Below are 22,189 nucleotides of genomic sequence, written 5' to 3' on the forward strand. Positions count from 1 at the left end.
TCCATCTTTTAAAAGCAACACGTGAAGTCGGCGAACACTCACCTGCGCATGGCAGTTCTGATCAGGAGACCGGAGGTTCCGCCGGGGAAAACCGCTTATCTTGCCAAAGATTTTTTTCTTTCCTTCGTGAAAGGACAGCTGGCTCCAAGATACAGATGTGGAACTACAGAAAGTCACCAGGACTAAGCACAAGCCCGTTGCTGTCTAACAATGTTATAAATCCATTCCTTGCTCCACTGCACTTTTTTTCAGACGTTCTAAAGTGGTTCAAGAACTCCCAGGAATGGGCGTCCCCGGATCGCCTCCTGAGCGCTCACACACCGCTGGCGGCCCTCCGGCCCCAGACACGGGCCTCCGCAAACCCGTCTCTGCCTGGAAGTCTCGAGACTGGGCGCTGTGTGAAGGCTGCCAGGTCTGTGCGGAGTTTGTCCACGGGAGCGAGCGCTGGTGGGAGGAAAGCCCCACGGGTGTTGCCCTCCGTCGAGGTCGAGTTATCCAGCCTGGCGCGGGCCGCCTGCTGTGTCACGAAGGCGTCAGCACACACGGGAGCTTGGCTACGCGACTGTCCCGCGCGTCCTCCATCGGGGTCCCGATCTCATGCGCCTCGGGGATGTTGTCCGAAGCCTGATTTCACAGGAGTTTGGTAAGTTCCCTGGACTAAGGGCTAGGCGTAGGGGGAAACGTTTCTTCCTTTCCTTCCTTGATCCCTCATCTTCTCCAACTTTCCCACCTCCCTCCACTCGCGAGGAAGCAGCCAACACATCCATCTTGGTGTCGGGTCGATTGCCAGCCACAGGGCCACCTCCACTGGTGAGTCAGGGTGGAAGAGCCCCAGGTCGCCCCCAGTTAGTAGATCTTGTCCGGACTGAAGTTCGGGGTAATGGTGACGAGCTTCTCGGCCAGAAACGCTACGTCAGCTGCGTCCGCGGTGGCGCCTCCAGCGCCTCAGGCTCCGGGAGGAGCTTTCCCGCCACTTTCCCGCCACAGCGCAGGGCCCGCCCCACCCCCCACCTCATTATACTATTCTTCTACTTCCTCCTTCCCTTCCCTTTTTAAAATATTTGCTTTAGATAATGGATACTATTTAGCCACCTCTGAAGAACCTTCATTCCAAAAGGGGCTTCAAGCTTTTTTTTTTTTTGAAAAAAATACGAAAAAACATTTGCACATTGCATGTTATAGTTAAGTGCATGTGATTCAGGGTACCACCAAATAATTCTAACAGAAAGAGTGGTACAACAGCTCTCTGGTGGTAAAAATTAATGGAGTAAAACAATTTATTCCTGAAGTATTCTTTAACTTGTGATATATTGGGAGATAATTCTACATGGGTCTCTTTTTGTTTTTTGTACATCTTGCAAGCACGGGCACTGACTGCCCTTTGTTCCAGATGATCTTTTATCGATTTATTTTTTGGCAGTGTTCGGTCTTTGTTGCTGTGCACGGGCGTTCTCTAGTTGCCGCGAGCGGGGACTAGTCTTTGTTGTGGTGCGCGGGCTTCTCAATGCGGTGGCTTCTCTTGTTGCAGAGCACGGGCTCTAGGCACGCGGGCTCAGTAGTTGTGGCTCGCGGGCTCTAGAGCTCAGGCTCAGTAGTTGTGGCCCATGGGCTTAGGTGCTCTGCGGCATGTGGGATCTTCCCGGACCAGGGCTCGAACCCGTGTCCCCTGCATTGGCAGGCAGATTCTTAACCACTGTGCCACCAGGGAAGCCCTCCCCAGATGATCTTTTAAATGATATTTTTATAGCGAATAGACTTGGATGGTAGAGTTAATGTCTCCCTCTGAAGCAAGTAACAGGTTTGCTTACAGCCCTGGAAGATAGAGATGGTCATCTCTTTCTAGAAGAAAGGGCATCTATGCTCACTATCCTAGTATAAAAGATTTATATTTATCCTAGTATAAAATATTTAGGTTCCCTAAGCTCAGAGCCCTTCTCCTGTCATACAAGGCCCAATTCATGTCACTATATGGCCCAATTCATGTCACCTTGTAAGAACTGGAGCTCGGAAAAATGGTGTAAATGCTGATACTTTGGTACTGCATTTGCAATAAACTCGCCTTTGATCTCTGCCTTGTGTCATCTGCCAGCATCCATGAAGCCTGGCAGACTAGCTGACCTCTCAGAGATTTGTTGATGGTTTTTGGCAACATAGGTGATATGCCTACAGGGATCTGGCCTTTTGGAAGAGGAAAGACATGGACCTTGTGGGCTAACTAATGGGATTTGAATAAAATTCTTGGGACTCAGTAGTGACATGTTGACAAAATCGTATGGTCAACTGGGCAATAAATGGTCCTCTGCTTTATTGCCTGTTGATGAGGAAGAACTGGAGAGCTGGTTGCAAGATGAGTACCATGAAGAAGGTTCAAATACAGATGCCCAGACACTGTCTGGGTGTTGCCAACTGTCTTCTCAGCTGGGGTTGGGGGAGGACTTCCTTACCAATCTGGCAGTTAGCCTCAGGTCTTCCCCACTCTAACAACTGATACTAAGATTTGTTTGAGGGTGGCAGAGGGCAGATGTTTCTGATCCTCTTAAGAAAACAGTTATAGAGATGTGCACCCACACAGGTGAAACAAGGGATATTCATGACCTCTGTTGCAAAACCGAGCAAATCATTTGAAACTTGGCTGGTTTGCTTGGGAGATGAGGGGGCCGGGCACATAAGGCTTGTTCAGAAGGATGGTAACAGCCTAGCCTTCTTACAGCTCAGCCCCTCCTACAGTCTATGATGCCAACCTTAAATTCACTTGGCATCAGGGTTTTTTTTTGCAGTGGATCTTAGCTGCTGTAAGAGAGCTTTGACACTTTCAGGAGAAATCCATGAGAGAGATCAATTCCCATGGGAAATTATAGATGGGGCATTGGCTGGTATTTGGCCTCTTGCGGTGCAGATTGAGTTAATAATGCTGATAAAGGTGACCCATCAGAAAATAAGAAACTGACTCAGAGGAATGTAGATAAACTAATTCAATCAGCCTTGCAAACCTGGAAAACTTCCTAGAGTAGAGACAGCCCAACTTAAAGTTTAGTGGGCAAGAGTAACAGAGAGAAAGTGTTAAAATGGTACTAGAAAAACAAAAGAAATCATGTGAATATTGCAAGGCTAGACTTTCCTGGGATAAAAAACTTTTATATGAAGGGAAAAATAGCGAAGTCACTCTTCCTACCGAGAAAACTTGAGATATTTTCTTGTAATAACAGCAGATGCCAAGAGTTAAGATGGATTCCTAAATCTTAAATCTGAAAAAGAATATATGTATATATATTATACATATATTTATATATATTATATGTATTTATATAAAATATATATATTATATAGAATATATATTTATATATTATATGTATTTATATAATATATATATTATATAATATATATTTTTATATATTATATATATATATATATATAAAACTGAATAACTTTGCTGTACACTTAAAGCTAACACAACATTGTAAATTAACTACACTTCAATTAAAAAAAAAAAAGATGGACTCCTAAAAATAGTTGCCACTGTGCAAGCCCAAATCAGTCATACAGACCTCATGAGCCAACCCAGAAAGCAATGTGACTGCTGAGTTAGGAGACCTCAAAATTGATGGGGTCAGTAATAATGACCTTGCTACCCTAGATAAGGCTTTGGATGAGGTGAAAACATCAGGAGTTTGTTTCATTGAGTCACAAGTCACTGTCATGCCCCCTGATACTGGGAGTAAATACAAAGCCTTGCTCCTTGGCTCAGAGCTTTTCTCTCTGTGCCCTTGGTCCTCTCTACTCTTGTACCCTGAACTTGTACTCCCATACCTTGGAATGCAAATTAAATGTATTTTAGACCTTCTAACTCTTCATCTGTACCTCTTAAACTCTTTCTTATGTTTTCTACCATTTTTTTTCTCTCTGTGCTACTTTCAGAATTCTTTTGGCTCCACTTCCATTTTACTAATTCTCTCTTTTCATGGCTAATCTGCTGCCACACTCATTCATTGAGTTTCAAATTTCAGTTGTTATATTTTTCACCCCAATTACTGCTATGATCTCTCAATACTGTATGTATTAATTTTAAAAATAATTTCCTATTACATGCTGATTCCGCCAAGCTTATTTTTATTCTAATAATGAAGTAAGCCTATTTTTCTTTTTTTTCTGTTTCTCTTCCTTTTGTTTGTTTTAATGATCTGCATCTAAGTTAATTATCTGAAGTTTTTTGTTCTGCTTCTGTTTTCTGTTGTTTCTGATAGACTTTATACATGTTGCCGTATTATCTTGCCAGCTTGGTTATTTTTCAGTTTGAGTTTATCATAAAATTTTTCTTGGGAGCATTTTCACAAGAAAGGGCAAAATAGAGATGGTGTCCTCCAGAAAGAGTACATTCATTCCTTCCCAGAGCTCACTGGCACTAACAGTTCAGGATCATGTTAAACTAAATTACAGTTTGTGATTATTTGGGGACATTCCCAACAAAGACAAGTGGAGCTGTATAACACTATGACAGTTACATGTGTTTACAGGCACTCAAGGATGGGTTCCTTCCCTACTCCCTTGCAAAGTGACAGAGGGTTTACTTTAGGTTCACCTTACTCTAACCGTGTAGCCTTTATTGTCACAAATCAACATGGTAGGCTCACGAATCAAAGTCCTCGCCATGGGTGTCCCTAGGCTTTTTGGGGTCCTTCCAGGCCATAGCTAGGTTTAGCCAGAGCAAATGCCTTATGGCAGGGTGGATTAGAATCTTCCTTTTCTCTCCTGTTCTTAGATTGCAGGCTGGGAATTCCTTAATATTTCATCAGATTTGTGCTGCCTTTATGAAGATTATTCTTTTACTTTATTCTTTATTTTTAGTTGTTTTTTAGTAGGAGGTTTGGTAAAAATAATCTACCTTTACTGGAAAGTGGTGATCAGAGACATGAATATTTTTACTCCTTTTACTATTGATTTCTAATTTTATTGCATAATTGTCAGAGAACATAGTCTATATAAAGGCTTTATTTATTGTCTGTTACATAGTTGTTTTTGTTAATATTTAACTTGTTCATCAAAAAGAAGTATGTTCTTTAAATGCAACATCTTATTTATATGATAAACTTTTGTATGTTAAAATGATAAGAAAATATTCAAACATGATTTGATTTTTGCTAAAATAAAGAAAGAAGATATTCCATTACAGAACTTAGCAAAACATTTTCAACCATGATTTATTTTTAGATAAAGCCAATATATTACTAAACATTGATGTTTACAAATTCTTCCTTCAATGAGTAGATTAGATCACATCATTTCATTAATCAGAAAGTATTTCTTTAATGCCTAGTATGTGTTTGGCACTTTATTAGGTAATGGAAGCTAGATCAAAGAAGTATTTCACATGGTTCTGATTTTCTGAGAATTTACAATTGGCTAAAAAGTGATATAATTTCTAAAAATTAAAATATAATACCTAATAAGGCATAGCAATTTCCAGGATGACTGCTACAAGCTGTAAGAGCTTAGGAATTCAATTAATGCTAGAGCATTTAAACAAATAATTGTGGATAAGTGGATGGAGAATTGGGCCTCAAAATGCATGGACTTTGGATGCAGTCAGAGAAAGGAGAGATAAGGAGCAATTTACCTCAGCTTCCTCTTTAAAATAATGTAATTGAATATCTATACAGTTATGGCTCCTGAAAAGCTTCTTAGCTTGTATGTTATTAGAATAATAAGAAAATGGATTGCTGAAAATATGTTGTATTTTATCTAAAGATTAATATGCAATAAATTTCTTTAATAGCTTATTTTATCACTCTATCAGTTACTCATAATTAATAACTTATTAACATTGTTTTTAACCAAACAATTGATGTTAAGTGTGAAGCCACATATTATTTTTTAAGTCTTTTTCTCTTAAATGTTTTAAACTGATCTTATTTTTTAACCATTTCTTCTTATTCTAAGTAGATTTTGCAAAAAATATCCTTACAATGAAAAAAAAATAGAAGTGCAACTTACGGTTGATTAAACTTCAGGCATCTTGTTATTAATGACTATGTCTGGGGACTATTTGATGTGCAACTAAACTTAAAGCCTTTATTTTCTGCCACCCTTCATTTATCTTACACAGCTAACACATGTCTAGATAAAAACACCCAAGATTACTATGGAAAATAAAGACGGGTATATTTTTCACACACACAAGGTGGAGGAAGAGAGATTCTAATTCTAACCTGCTGTGTTTTCTTGTTATGCTGACAGTCAAGCTGACTGCAAGTGACTGATTTTCACCATCTTTGAAAGTTACTATTTTTGACTGGAACAGTTGAGAATGTTCCTGTATTGCTGGAGTATTTGGAGGGGGGGACCTCCCCAAAGTAGAAAAGCATTGAGAACTCAAAAGCATGTGGTATAATCCTTGTTTCACTTTTTTAAAATTAGAATAATTCTAGTGTCTTTTCTTATGATTAGGGGTAGGTTTCTTTCTTTTTTTTTAGTAGACTTTTTTTTTTTTACGACAGTTTAGATTTAAAGAAGAATTGAGAAGATAGTACAGAGAATTCCCATGCACCCCATATCCAGTTTCACATATTATTAACATCTTATGTTATCATGATACATTTGTTACACCTAATGAACCAATATTGACCTTATTGTTAACTAAAGTCCATATCATTTGGAGTCCCTTAGTTTTACCTAAGGTTCTTTTTCTGTTCCAGGGCACCATCCAGGATACTACAGTGCATTTAGTTGTCATGTCTCTTTAGACTCCTTTTGGCTGTGACAGTTCCTCAGAATTTGCTAGTTTTGATGACCTTGACAGTTTTGTGGAGTATTGGTCAGGCATTCTGTAGAATGCCCTTCTACTGGAATTTGTCTGATGTTTTTCTAATGATGAGATTGGAGTTACGGGCTTTTAGGAGGAAGACCACAGAGTTAAAGTGCCATTTTCATCATATTATATCAATAATACATACTGTCAACACGATTTATCACTATTGATGTTGACCTTGATCACCTGGCTGAGGTAGTGTTTGTCAGGTTTCTCCACTGTGAAGTTAGTAACCCCTCTTTCCCTACTGTACTCATTGAAAGGAAGTCATTATGCCCAGTCCACACTGAAGGGGCAGAAAGTTATGTGCCCTTCCTCTAGGGCAGAGTATCTCATAAATTATCTGTAATTCTTCTGCATGGAAAATTTGTTTCTTCTTTCCCTTCCATTTACTTATTCAATTACTTATTAATATCAGTATAGCCTCATGGATATGTATTTTATACTACTTTAAATATTTTGTTTATCAAATTGTTCCTTCTGGGGCTACTGGGAGCTCTTTCAGTCGATTCCTATATCCCTTTGACATGCCCCCATCATCGTGAAGTTTTTCTGAGGACTTACTTACTTTTGGGCTCTACAAGATATTCCAGACTTGTCTTGTATATTTCCTGCCCCAGTCCTGGAATCTGCTATTTATGCAAGTTTTTGCTGGTTCCTTTTGCTGGAGAAAGGTTTTTGAAACCAAGATCTGTATGTTAGGTATGCTCATTGCTATTGTGATGTCATTGCTTTAGGCCTTCTTAGTTGACAGAAAAAAGAAATATATGTGTGTATACTAACCTGTGTATATACATATATCTGTAAATATTTCTATATATAATCATCTGTATCTATATTAAGCTAAATATGGGTTCACCTGATATCTCCTGTCTGTTACCACATGGATCATTCTAACCTCCTTCCTTGCTTATATGTAAACTCCTACTTGAACAGTGAGAAATCTGACTCTCATCATCCACCATTCATTGACATAATTGTTCAATTCCAGGATACATGTATAGCAGCATTATAATTGTTAACTTGCGCCTCCATGGAAAACAACTTTATCAGATGGAAGACAGTTTTATTATCCCTTTTGCCTTCAGTCAACGAATCCACTCATTTCCAGTTATGTAGGTCATCACCTTCCCCTGCCCCCAACTCCCTTAGTGTGATTTGTTCATATTTTGTAAAAATATAAGATTATCTGATAACAGTCTGCAGTCCTTTCTCAGATCCCCCAATCTCCTAAAGGATTTTTGATATGTTAAAGTTCACTTTTTGTCTATAAAGTTCTACGGAACTTGACAAATCACAGAGAATACTTTCACCACCCTAAAAAGTCCTCTGTGCTTTATTTATTCAACACCTCTCCACCAAACTCCTGGCAATCATCGATCTCACCGTCTATAATTTTGCTTTTTCCAGAACGTCACAGAATTGGAATCATCAATATGAAATTTTTTCAGACTGGCTTCTTTCACTTAGCAATATACATTTAAGTTTCCTCTGCGTATTTTCATGGCTTGATAACTCTATATTTAATTGTTGAATAATATTCCACTGTATAGATGTACATAGTTTGTTTACCCGTTGACCTGCTGAAGGAGACATTGGTTGCCTCCAGCTTTTGAAATTATGAATAAAGCTACTATAAACCTTCACATACATGTTTTTTTGTGGACATTCGTTTTCAGATCAGTTAAGTAAATATCTAAGAGTGTGACTACTAGAACATGTGGTAAGACAATGTGTTGTTTTGTAAGAAACTTCCAAACTATCTCCCATAGTAGCTATAGCATTTTGCATCCCCACTAGCAAAGAACGAAAGTTCCTGTTCCATAGCCTAGTCAGCAGTTGGTATGGTCAGTTTTTTAAATTGCACCCATTCTGGTAAGTGTGTAGTGATAGCTCATTGTTGTTTTAATTTGCAATTGCTTAATTTAATTTGCAACTGCCTGATTCTTTTTCAGAAGGTTATGACAGATAATGTTGAACAGCTTTCATATGCTTATTTGCCATCTGTAGATCTTCTTTGGTGAGATATCTATTCAGATTTATTGCCCATTTTAAAATTAGTTTGTATTTTTTTATTGTAGAGTTTTAGAATTCTTTGTATAGCTCGGATATAAGTCCTTTATCAGATATGTGTTGTTTTGCAAATATTTTTCCCAGTATTTTGTATATTAATCTTGTATTCTGTAAGCTTATTAGTTCCAAGTTTTGTTTTGTTCACTCCTTGGAATTTTCTATATAGACAATCATGTCGTCTGTGCGCAGAGACCATTTTATTTCTTCCTTTCCAATTTTTATAGATTGTTATTTCAATTTCTTGTCTTAACGCACTTGCTAGGGCTTCTAGTATGATGCTGAATAGAATTCGAAAGAAGGGACATCCTTACCTTGTTCCCAACTTTAGAGGAAAAACATCCAGTCTCTTACCATTAAGTATGATGATGTTAGCTGGATTTTGTTTGTTTTTTTTAATAAATGTTCTTCATCAAGTTAAGGAAGTTTCACTCTATTCTTTCTATTCCTACTTTGCTGAGAGTTTTCATCATGATTAGGTGTTGGATGCTGTCAAATGCTTTGTCTGTATCAATTGATGTTCATATGATTTTTTTTTAGCATGTTGATATAATGGATTACATTATTTGATTTCCAAGGGGTGAATCAGCCTCATATACCTGGAATAATTCCTTCTTGGTTGTGGTGTATAATTGTTTTTATTCATTGTGGGATTATTTTTGTTAATATTTTGTTAAAGGTTTTTGCATCTATGTTCATAAGAGATATTGACTTGTAGTTTTCTTTTCTTGTTATGTCTTTATCTGGTTTTTGTATTAGGGTAATGCTGGTCTCAGAATGAATTAGGAAGTGTTCCCTCAGTTCCTATTTTCTAGATGAAATTGTGGGGAATTGACAACTTCTTCCTTAAATGTATGGTAGAATCTGCTAGTGAAACCATCTGGTGTGTTGCTTTCTTTTATGGAAGGTTATTAATTATCAATCCAACTTCCTTAATAGATGTAGGCCTATTTAGTTTATCTCTTTCTCCTTGTGGATGTATTGCTTGATTGTGCCTGTCAAATAACTGATCCATTATATTTAAGTTATGTTTGTAGGCATCGAGTTGTTCATAGTATTCCTTTACTATCCTTTTAATGTTAATGGGGTCAGTAGTGATCACTGCTCTTTCATTTCTGATATTAACAATTTTTGTCTTCTTTTTTTCTTTGTTAGCCTTGCTAGAGGTTGCATTAGTTTCCCTGTAACAAAATACCACAAACTTGGCATGACTTAGAACAATTTAAATGTATTGTCTCACAGTTCTGGAGCCCCATATCTGAAATTGATATGCAGTAGAGCCATGCTCTTTCTAAAAGTGCTAAGGAAGGGTTTGCTCCTGGCCTCTCTCTTAGCCTCTGGTAGTTCCTTGGCATGTGGCAGCATAACTTCCTGGGTCATTTTCTCTGTATAAATGTATGTGGGCAAGTTTTGCCTATTTATAAGGACATCAGTCTTATTGTTTTGGAGCTCACCCTTACTCCAGTATGACCTCATCTTAACTAATTACATCTGCAATGACCCTATTTCCACATTAGTTTACATTCTGAGGTACTGGGAGTTAGGACTTCAACATATGAATTTTGGCAGCGGGTGGAGGTTGGAGGACAGACAGTTCAGTCCATAACAGAGGTTTACCAATTTTACTGAACTTTTCAAAGAACCACACTTTGGGTTTGTTATTTTTTTAATTGTTTTCTCGTTTTCAATTTTATTGATTTCTGCACAGTTTTTATTTTTCTTCTTCTGCTTGCTTTAAGAAGGCTTAAGTTGCTCTTCTATTTCTAGTTTCCTAAGGTTTAATACTTTTATATTTTTCTTGCTTTCTAGTATATGCATTTACTACCATGTATTTCACTCTAAATTCTGCTTATGCTGCATTTCACAAATTTTGATAAGTATTACTTTAATTTTGATTTAATTATTTAAAAATTTCTCTTGAGACTTCTTTGACCCTTATATTATTTAGAAGTGTGTTATTGTTTAATCTCCAAATATTTTGAGATTTTTTAAGCTATTTTTCTGCTACTGACTTCTCTTTTAATTTCAAGTGGCTGAAAACACAATTTTTATGATTTCTCTTCTTTTAAATTGTTAAAGTCTGTTTTGGCCAAGCCTGTGGTCTATATTGGTGAATGTTCCATGTGAGGTGAAAACAAATATGTATTCTGCTCTTGTGGGATGGAGTATTCTATAAGTGTCTATTAGATCAAGTTAACTGAGTGTTTTTTTTAGATCTACTATGTCTTTACTGATTTTCTGCCTGTCTAATCTATCCATTACTGATAAGAGGGGTATTGAAGTCTTTTAAAATAGTAGATTTGTCTATCTACTACTATGAGAACCTGGTGAGATTCCTGAAGGTAAAACCCACACACACATATGTTTGCTTCCTGTGACTGTGGCCCCCAGTAGTTTCTCAGTTTGACACTTAATCTCAGCAATTTGTCAAAATTACCTTTAAGTATTCCTACCATTTTATAGTTTCTGCTCCAAGTAAACAGATCTTGGCTATTATTCACCTGTCTCTCCAGATTTTGGGGTGGATGGTGGTTTGCCTCAGTTCTTTTATAGTTTCAAGAAGAGTTGTTGATTTTTGTTTTTTTCAGATTTTACTTGCTATGAGAATGGCAGTTATAACTTTTAAGCTTTTTACACATCAAGACTGAAACTGGAAGTCCTTTGCTTCACTTTTTAACTTATTTGGTAAAGGAAATCTATGTGTGTGCAGGGCAAAATATTTATCGATGAGATAAATCAACTGAGTTATCAGAGATTTTCTTAGAAAATAATGAGCATGGAAATGAAGTTTATTTATTTTTTTAAAATAAATACATTTATTTATTTATTTATTTTTGGCTGTGTTGGGTCTTCATTGCTGCACATGGGCTTTCTTTTTTTTTAGTTGCGGCGAGTGGGGGCTACTCTTCATTGCAGTGAGCAGGCTTCTCACTGCAGTGGCTTCTCTTCTTGCAGAGCACAGGCTCTAGGAGTGCAGGCTTCAGTAGTTGTGGCTCGCCAGCTAGAGAGCACAGGTTCAGTAGTTGTGACGCGTGGGCTTAGTTGCTCTGCGGCATGTGGGATATTCCCAGACCAGGGATCAAACCCGTGTCCCCTGCATTGGCAGGCGGATTCTTAACCACTGCACCATGAGGGAAGCCCTGAAGTTTGGTTTAATTGACGTGAATTTTACTGGTATTTACTTTTTAATTAAAAAACAAATGCTCAGAACTTGATTCATTCGAAAGGCTATGACTAATATTGATTTAAATAAATTAGTTAGAATGTATAGATATGTTGGTCAATAGGCCCTATTATACTTGCTGTTTAGCATAATGTTGCCAGGAAACTAAATGAGCAATTCCTGCCTCCCTCAAGAAGTTATTAGCTCTCTGTTTCAGGGAAGTAACAGGACTTTGTTTATACCTTTATAATAGCACTCAAATCAATCTACTGTAATTATCTGTTTGTGTCTGTCTCCCCTATGAGAATAAGTTCTTTGAAGGCATGGATCATATACCTATTTATTTTTGTATTTCCAGCACTTAGCGTATTTCTTGGCCCATCATAAGTGCTCAAGAAATGTCTCTTAATTGATTGAATGAATACATTAATGAATGAAAAATATTTTCCATCTAATAATACTGTGAGAGTGATTCTTTGGGAAATTTATGGCAAAATTCTAATATATTTGTATTATTCTGGTGTGTTTCATCTGAAAGTTGTCCACTGAAATGTTGGTATGATTATAACTGTTTCTTAATTTCATCATCTCAGCTATGTCCAAAATATCAAAATGTACATTATTTCATGGAGATATAAAGCATAGGCTTTTAGAAAAAGAAATCTTATATTCTCAAATGTCTGATTAAGTTTACCAATGTTAACATTTATTTGTTTGTGTTACTATTTTTGTGACTTCTTTGTCATTTAGCACTTTTTCAGTACATCAGTGGTAATTAAACCCATCTGGGATTTCTGAGTGGGAAAGTAGCAATAAAATATTATTAAAGAAAAATTCTTTGCTGCTCTGCCAACAAAGGTATCAGGAGGGGCATTTGGTGTCAATCAGAGAGCTGGGATCAGCAAGAGCAAGACCACAAGCCCTAGAGGCTCTAAAGAGGGGCTTCAAACATTATCTCCTGCCATAGGATAGTACCTTCAGAAACCTGTTATTATCCACATCCTATAAGAGCAGGCTTATCTTTCAGTGGCAGATTGTGTTTAAAAAGTTCATAAGGTTGATGGATAAAAGCTATAATACCAATTTGCAAATACAAAATAGTTATCATAGAGACAGGAACTGGAAAAATTTATGTGTACTTAAGTATTAATATTTCCATGTATATGTTTACTTACTTGGGAAACTTGTCCAGAGAACTACTTGATGAACAGGATGTGCTTTCTCAGGGCTCCTGTAACAGATTATCACAAATTTAGTCTAGTTAGTTTTGTAGTCTAGAAATTTGAAATCAAGGTGTAGGCAGGGCCATACACCCTGTAGGCTCCAGGAAAAGTTGTTTTTTTTGTTTTTTGCCTCTTCCTAGTTTCTCGGGTTTGGCAATTATTGCTGTTCCTTGGCTTGTAGATGCATCACTGACATCTGCCCCATTGTCATATGGAGCTCTCCCATGTGTTTCTGTGTCCAAATTTCCCTTTTCTTAAAGGAAACCAATCCTATTGGAGTTAGGGCCCAGCCTAATCCAGATAACCTTATTTTAACTTGATTACATCAGCAAAGACCCTATTTTCACATAAGATCACCTTCACAGACTCCAAGTGGATATGAAATTTGGGGACACACCATTCAACTCAGTACAGGAAGTTAGATAAATCCAGTATTTAATGGTACCAGGATAAGGTAGGTTGGTAGCTTGATACAAACATTTACAACTAAGGACCATTTTGTCCAAAGGACAAAGACATTTTAAGTCATTTTAGGACAATTTTAAGGCTATGACCCCACAGTCATTTCAACAGTCAGGTTGACTCTGCCTCAAGCACCAGAATATTTGAGGACCTTTGGACATCAGTGCCAAACTTTATCTTAATCTTACTCCTTTTCCTGCTTTCCAGGCTGCGCAGTGCCCTATTTGATAGACTGATGCTTTCTTTAGATATGTTAATAAATTCCTTCAGTTTTCTGAGGAGTTTTCCACTGCTGAACCAATAGCCCTCTCCACTTTGCTATCTCTGCTGGGATTATTTTTATCATTTTTATTTTGAAGCAATATTCTCGCAGATAATTGCATTTCCGTGCATGTAATGGGTGGCAGTGGGGATGCTGGCTACCATGTGGTGGTACTGACCACCATAATAACCACAAAAATAACAAAATATAACAGTAACCATTTACTGAGAATTTATGGCTATAGGAAACATCGCATTTAAGAAGTACAGGTGTTTCACATGAATTATAACAAATGATCACAAGATAACTTAATAGGCATCATTTCCTTATTGTACGTGTGAGGAAACTAAAACTGCTAAGTAGTTTGCTGAAGATTACTTAACTAGTTAAGTAGTAGATTAGAAACAGATTTGTCTGTGTTACTCCAAAGTTTTTCTACTTTGGTACAATGACCCAAACTAGTAACCACTATATGTCCTGGGATGATCAAGCTGAGTCTCTCTCTCTCTCACTCTATTTTTCCTCTTATTTTTAAACAACATAACATTTTGAAATCATTATATATTTTTACTTTCAAAGTAGAGTATTACAGATTAACTTAATTGACCAGACAACCACTTTTCCTGGAGAAGTTTTTCTAAAACTATTGTTCTTTGAACCACACTTTTTCTCATTCTCTACTCTTGTCACAACTTCCTTTCAGACAATATGTTTTTTTAAAAAATAAATTTTTATTTATTTATTTACTTTCGGCTGTGTTTGGTCTTCACTGCTGTGCGTGGGCTTTCTCTAGTTGCGACGAGCAGGGGCTACTCTTCGTTGAGGTGCGTGGGCTTCTCATTGAGGTGGCTTCTTTCGTTGCGGAGTACAGGCTCTAGGCGCTCGGGCTTCCACAGTTGTGGCACGTGGGCTCAGTAGTTGTGGCTCACAGGCTCTAGAGCGCAGGCTCAGTAGTTGTGGCACATGGGCTTATTTGCTCTGCGGCATGTGGGATCTTCTTGGACCAGGGCTCCAACCCGTGTCCCCTGCATTGGCAGGCAGATTCTTAACCACTGTGCCACCAGGGAAGTCCAGACAATATGTTTCTGTTACTGAAATATTTTCTTTCATTCATCTTCTGCAAAGTGGTGAGAGCTGAGTTTATTAAACACTGACCTGCTCTGAGTCTGTTAATACAATGAAAATGGGACCGTTAGAAAGGTCTCATTTCTAATTATGTCATCTGAAAAAGGTAGCACAGTAATGAATCAGTTGATGTAGCTATACCCATTAACCAATTGCTTGAATTAGTTTGCTGATGGGCTGGCTCACCCCTGTTGGAGAAGAGAATCCTGAGTGGTGCAGGTGTTGGTGTTGGAAGGGTTAGTGCAGTTGTTGGCATGGAGACGGGTTAGTGCAGGTGTTGGCATTTCTTGGTGTTGGCTTTAGAAAGGCTGAGCTTACTGCAAAAAAAAGAACATGTAAATTAATGTTGGGACACTATTTAGGTTGGAAGGTGTATTAATTTCCTAGGGCTGCTGTAACAAATACCACAAACTGCTTGGCTTAAAACAACTGAAATTTGTTTTCTCACCATTCTGGAGGCCAGAAGTCTGAAACTGGTAGATTTGTGTTCTGTAATCACAGAGCTTTGTTCTCTCCTGAAGTCTCCAGGAGAGAAACTTTTCTTACCTCTTCCAGCTTCTGGTGGCTCCAGGAGTTTCTTAACTTCCATGGCTTCATAACTTCAGTCTCTGCCTCTATCTTCACATAACTTTTCCTTTTTTCTCTGTGTGTCTCTCCTTTGTGTCTCTTATAAGGAAACTGTCATTGGATTTTGGGCCCAATTATCCAGGATGATCTCACCTCGACATCTTAAACCTAATTATTACATCGGCAAGGTCTTTTTCCAAATAATGTCACATTTACTGATGCCAGGGATGAGGACATAAACATATCTTCTGGAGACCTCTGTTTAATCCACTACAGAGGGTAAGGGTCACACTTAATTCCAAATTTTTCCTAAGACCAATCTTGTCACTGTATCCATGAAATTTTCAGGCTAAATGGAAAACTGATAATTTGAACTAAGCACTCAAATAAAACTTATCAGTACAATCCTTAAGGCTCTGAATTGTGTGGAGAAAGTTAGAAATCTGAGCAGTATTGAGATCTCTTATGAAAGAAAATGAGATGAATAGTTGGAGGATTATGAACAGCATCTGCTAGTACAGCTTCTTCATGTTACTCTATGCTCATTTTTTTCCCTTTTAATAATAGTATATGTGGGAACTTGTATCTGTGTTTCTACTAGGAGATCCAATTGTCATGAATTTTAGTACAATCAACACCATCGCAAGCTTGTAGAAACATAATTTAATTTTCTTTGAAATGATAGCATATTTATAGGCTTGTTTTTTATCTTACATTTCATATTTTTCAATTTTGCTAAATATTATAGAGAAAAGTATTCTCTGATTCATGAGTCCACATGACTCTTTATTTTCCTTACCATAATATTCATCAAAGTGTGTAGTAGTTTCATGTCCCTGGCAGCTAGTAAATGGTCAATAAATATTTCTTGTAGGAATAAATATTGAGAAATAAAGACGAAATGAAACTGAATAATTTAACTAAAAGTCATTTGTTCATGATAAAAATGCACCTCTATCATTTCAGTTCTAGTCAAATTATTGTAATTGTTAATAAACAGGTTGAGAATATTATTATGTTATATTATCAATGTGCTTAAATGCAGTGACACTTGGTGAAGAATAAAAGAGTAACTAAATAATATATTTTGAGGATATGGGGAATAATCATATATATAACAAATATTAATTGACTCATTCCAAGCAAGGCCTCATGTTAGAATCTCTGACAGGGGGAGTGGTAGAAAGAAACTGTTTTTATGGCAGCTGATTGCTAAATGGTTCCCAACAATCCCTGTCTCCTGGATTCACACAGTTGTATAATCTCTTCCCACATGGTTTATGTGAATAATAGACTGCGGTAGAAGTGATGATCCTGTCTTTTCTGAGACTGCGTTATAAAACAAACCACGGCTTCCCTCTTGGTTATACCCCCCTCTCTCCCTCTTTCAGCAGCTTGCTCTAGATGAAGCTCCTTTTGTTATGAGCCGCCATATGCAGTGGTCCACATGGTGAAGAATTGAGGTCTCCGGCTAGTGAGGAACTAAACCAGCCCAGGTAATGACTTCCGATGACTAGATCCCTGACTGACAGCTCTGCAGAACCCCCATGAGCCACCCACCCAGCTAAACCATGACCAGATGCCTGACTCTCAAAAACTGGGTGAAATAATAAATATTGTTTTAAGCTGCTAGGTTTTGGGGTAATTTGTTATGCAGTAATAGATTAATAATGGGAAGGCAGTTGTGAATGGGTAATACATATGCACATAACAAGATAACAGCTAGTAGCTGCATAAATACTAGCTTCTAAATGAGTGGCATGCAAAATAAGTCCAGCGGAGAGAAACATGATGTTCAGCTCTGTTGTAAGGGAAGGCTTTGTAAAGAGGAAAGAACTGAGCCAGGTAAGATTTGCACGCATCTTCTAAAATGTGTGCATAAGTCAATACACACCAGATAGATCCAGATAGATGGGATTTTTATGTATGCTTTGTAGAGACTGGTCTCATTACTTTATTGTTGAGGCATAGTAATCTGTGCAATCTTTCATGAATTCCCCCAGGTCATTAGTTTACAGCAATATTGCTGGGTGACATATTCAACTCTTGCTACCTTGCAGCGCTCTGGGAAATATGTGAATTGTAGGACATATAGTTCTGCCAGAAAGTTATGCTAAGAGGTTTAATTCACAGAAAATAGATAGCACATATAATCCAACATTGGGTACGCAGATTGTGTAGGGACACCGAGATCTCCATGAAGACTGTAGTCAGCCTGGCCTATTGACTTCTCTTATGGCTCTTAATGCTTTGTTCCTTTTGCTGCGTGGATACAGGAGACTTTGGGTTTAGCATCCTTGACCCTTCTGGAATGTTAACTGCCCATGTAGAATCTTGAAGGAGGCTGGGATTTCCCTTTTCATTTTTCTTGAATTGAAATGCCACCTCTCTTTACCCACTGAGCTAATAATGCTGCTTCTGCCTCCCAGGTAATGCCCACCTGTGATCTCCTCACAGCCTGGGAAACCCTCTCTGCTCTAAATGTAGCCTGTTCTAGTGCACCTTATACCCAAGCCGTGAGGATGCTATGGGCAGAAACATCATTAGGAATTTCTATTCTTCTGCAGCGGTTCAGAAATAAGATGGGGTGGGAGGAAGTAGACTGTAGTATTGATCCCTTTCCTTGGAAAGAGCCATCTTGTTTTTGTGTGTTCTTTATGTCCTGTTATCTTTTGGACAGAAAATTGATCTGTGGCCCGATTACATAGTCTAGGAACTGTACTTCATCGGTTAGAGCCACCTTCTCAGACTTGTAGTAAAATATTGCAACACTGTATTGGGTTTGTAGGTAAAAGCCACAGTGCTTCCCAAACTTGTGTTAGAAGGAACTTATGGGGAGGTTTCTGAATTCACTAGTAAAACCTTGGATAAATGAATTTCTCTAAATTATATTTAGGATAGTTGAGGTGTGCATTGTTAATTAGGTGGATTATGTACTTAATATGGGTACCTAATGTAGCTATTTTAAGCCAATCCTGTAAAATGTGAGGAATAGCTTTTCTTTATAAACTTTCAAAAGCATTTTTTCCAGTTTATTGAATTCTTCAGTTTTGATGATGAAAGTGTAGATAAAGCAGGAGCATGCCCATGTCTTGTGTCTGGTGTATGGTTCACTGGTATGTCATCTACTTAGTTGGGATGACATTTTGATTCTCTACCTGTGCTGCTGTGTAAGAGAGGGAGAGGGAAAGGGAGAGGGAGAAAGGTAGAAAGAGAAAAAGGGAGGGAATGAGAGAGAGAGAGAGAGAAAGAAGAAGGAGAAAGAGAAGGAGGAGGAAAAGGAGAGAAAGAAGAGAGGGAGAGGAAGAGAGAGTGCTTTAGAATGTATGAAAGAAAAAGCATATTGATGAGAAGATTGGGTAATACTTTAAAATAGATATCCTATTAAACAGTACAATACTCCACAACCTAAGTTCCATTAGAAGTCATAGAGATAAGTAAATAAATGCTTCCTCACTTTCATAATCATCATGCTATTTACTGGTACTTGTGAAGAATTAATCAGCACATCAGTGCTGGGGGACATTTTAGAGGTACATTTGACATAACTGAAAATCCTTTAGAGTCCTTCCAATCTCAACATAAAAAGGCAGGGGCCAAAAGCAGCCTCTTGCTGCAGTTAGAAAGGAAGGCTCTTCTGCTTTCTCTTTTTGACTTCATATAAGGGCACTTAAAAGCCTTCAATCTCACTTTTCCATTCTATGATAGAAGGCATTTCAGTGCCCCCACCCCACCCAGGGAATTGCCCGGGAAATAGCCATCTAGCAGGGGAAAAAGAAGCTAACTGGTTACTGTGGCATAAACATTTCTGTTTAGCAAAAATAATTGGTTGGCTTCTGCATTTGTCTGTGTGGTTGTCTTGCACTTGACTCACTGCTTGGTGGCTGGAGCTTGTCATCCTGGCTCCTGGCCAGGACACTCCTGACCTCCATGAGGCATCATCCTGTGTACATCCTGGGAAATACTAATGCCCCTGCTTCTTTGTATGCCTTTGTTTGTCGGTAAGGCAGCTCTCAGTATAGAATAATTTCTAGGACGTGAAGAGAGAGAAAGTCCTCCCACATCCTTCAAAAAATGAAATTAGTATACTGTGGGAGAAGAAAACATGATACAGTTCTAATATGTATTCTTGACAATTGGTCTTTTCTTTTCATGAAGGATATTCTAGAAGTGCTGTGAGCCTGCCATCCATTTTCCATTTTTCATTTGCTGGCCTTTTATTTCTTTCATCTGTACCTTCCCTTTCCCACAGCTTCCTCCTTTCTCATCACCCATCTTCTGTCTTCCAGTGAGATAGCATTTTACCAAGATCTCCTTATTTATTTTATTTTTTTCATTTTAACAGGACTATGTCAAGAAACTTAAGCTCCAGATCTGGCTTGGCTCAATATTACAGTCAAAAGAGAGACCTCACTATTACAATCAAAATAGAGATTTAAAGCTCCATTTTTCAAGCATAGTATAGGATTTCTCCCAGGATAATTATGATGTACACACTGATGACTTCTGTTTATATATACCTATCAAATTCTATGCAATGGCAATGACTAAATTAAGCATCCTGCATGCAAAACACAAGCTTCATTTTTAATGTCACATCAACTAGAAAGGCCAGATGATATTTCAGATCACTGAAATAGCTTATTAAATAGATATCAGAATGCATTACATGAATTTCTTCCTATCCTGTAACCTCATCTATGCTAAAGAATTCAAAAAAAAAAAGTTTCAGATTTTATAAATTTCCCTAAACTTGATGGAAAATAAGAAATAAATCAAAATAAGGTCAAAATAACTTCAACTTGTTAAGGTGCTATATTATTGGTCGAAGCCTTTTACACATTACCTTTTGCACAAGATTTGATTAAGATTTTATACACACCTTTGCCTTGTTCTGACATGACTCAGTAATTAACGTATTTTGTGACTAATCTATTTTAGCTGACCACAATATGGAAAAAGAGGCGTAGTTTGAATTTTCATAGCTTGGATTTCACAACTGATAACCTCTAAGGTTTCTAAAAGAACCAAGAAATCTCTGTTTAATCTCCTGTAGCTTTGTACAGTTGCTGCTAAAGAGAAACAAAATATAAATTAAAATAGCATATTTGTGTATCTGTCTTATTGATTCCATTTTCTAGAAGGCTGGGACCCCTTGTATTTTTTCTACAGCTCATTGTGGACAATGGCTAAATATATGAAGTAAATGATCAACAATTTAATGCAGTTCTATTTCCCTCTGTTAATTTGTCTTAGAAAGGCAAGGTAAATTTTTGGCCGCGTTGTTTATAACCTGTTAAACACAAAAGAGGATTTGTAGAATAATTGTTTCATTTTTGTTCAGCCTTCCTCCTTGGGATCTCTAGCCTCCTTATGGGTGATGAGCTGATAATTTCAAGCTTCTGTTTTTAGCTTCTCTTTTTCACGCTCCTTCAATAATTCACAGTGTAAACCAAACTCTGAATAGTTGAGTCGGGAAGGATTTGTATGTGTGTGTCTGTATCATGGGCATTTTCTTTGCTCTATATCGTGCATATATTTCCCTAGGAGAAATTGGAAGGCCAGCTAGCTTTATATACTTCTGAAAACCTGGCATTGTGAGCCTCTTTTGTACATAATAACTGCAGGTGCTTTCTGGTGCAGAAATGATCCTGTGATCTGATAGCTGTTTTTCACATTCTGTGATCATGGCCAGTTCACAGAATACAACAAAGGTGGAAGATTGTTGTCTTCCCCTGGGTTGCCTAAAGTTACAGTGCTGATCTTTTGACCCTTAATTTCAGCAAGTTTGATTGCTCAAGAAACCCTAGCATGCATATTTGGAGCTGGTGTGGCATTTGCTGTTGAGTTGATTGTCAATATCCTAAAAGGCTCATAGTATTTAGAAGAAGGGAGATACAGTCTTTTGTGTAATTGTCTTGCATTTTAAAGAGTTAAATGCAACCCGTGTCACAAACTACTACTTTGTCTCACCTAGTGGAATATTTTAGGCCTGGTGATATATTTCGGCAAGTGATCGCTGTGATTAGAGTGTCACCGCTTCTCTTCCTTGTGAAGTATAACCCTGCCCACCCTAAGGCGACAGGGTCCCAAGAGAAATGCAATCAGTCATCATTGGAATGAAGCCAGTATATGAATTCTGATTTTCAAAAATGAAATTATTTTAATAGAGATTTTAAAATAAGTAATGCAACATGTTATTAGAAATTGCTAATCTTGCTTCCTTACTAATCTCGTGCCACACTGAAATGAATTGGTTGTACTAAGTATTTTAATTGTTTCCCCTTCTGATTTTTCATTTCCTTACTCATCATCAGCCTCTCTCATCAGCCCGAGTCCTTGTTCATCCTGTGGAAATTGATCAGGTATTTAAACTATGAATTAGTTTTTTCATAATAACCAGACTTGATTCTACTTGCACATCATTTAATTTAAGGCCCATGTTAATTTTTGCCTCGCTAAATGCTGCCTTGTTCTTGATTCCCGATTTGTTTCTCAAAAGGTGACTTGGTTGA

The 22,189-nt window shown here is 37.7% G+C and overlaps 1 pseudogene; it reads right to left on the minus strand.

Moving 5' to 3' along the window:
• Positions 1-267: 267 nt before the first annotated feature.
• LOC118905013 lies at positions 268-15,696 on the minus strand (annotated as a pseudogene).
• Positions 15,697-22,189: the final 6,493 nt, after the last annotated feature.

Source organism: Balaenoptera musculus, chromosome 12 (assembly GCF_009873245.2).
Source record: "Balaenoptera musculus isolate JJ_BM4_2016_0621 chromosome 12, mBalMus1.pri.v3, whole genome shotgun sequence".
NCBI classification, from domain to species: domain Eukaryota; kingdom Metazoa; phylum Chordata; class Mammalia; order Artiodactyla; family Balaenopteridae; genus Balaenoptera; species Balaenoptera musculus.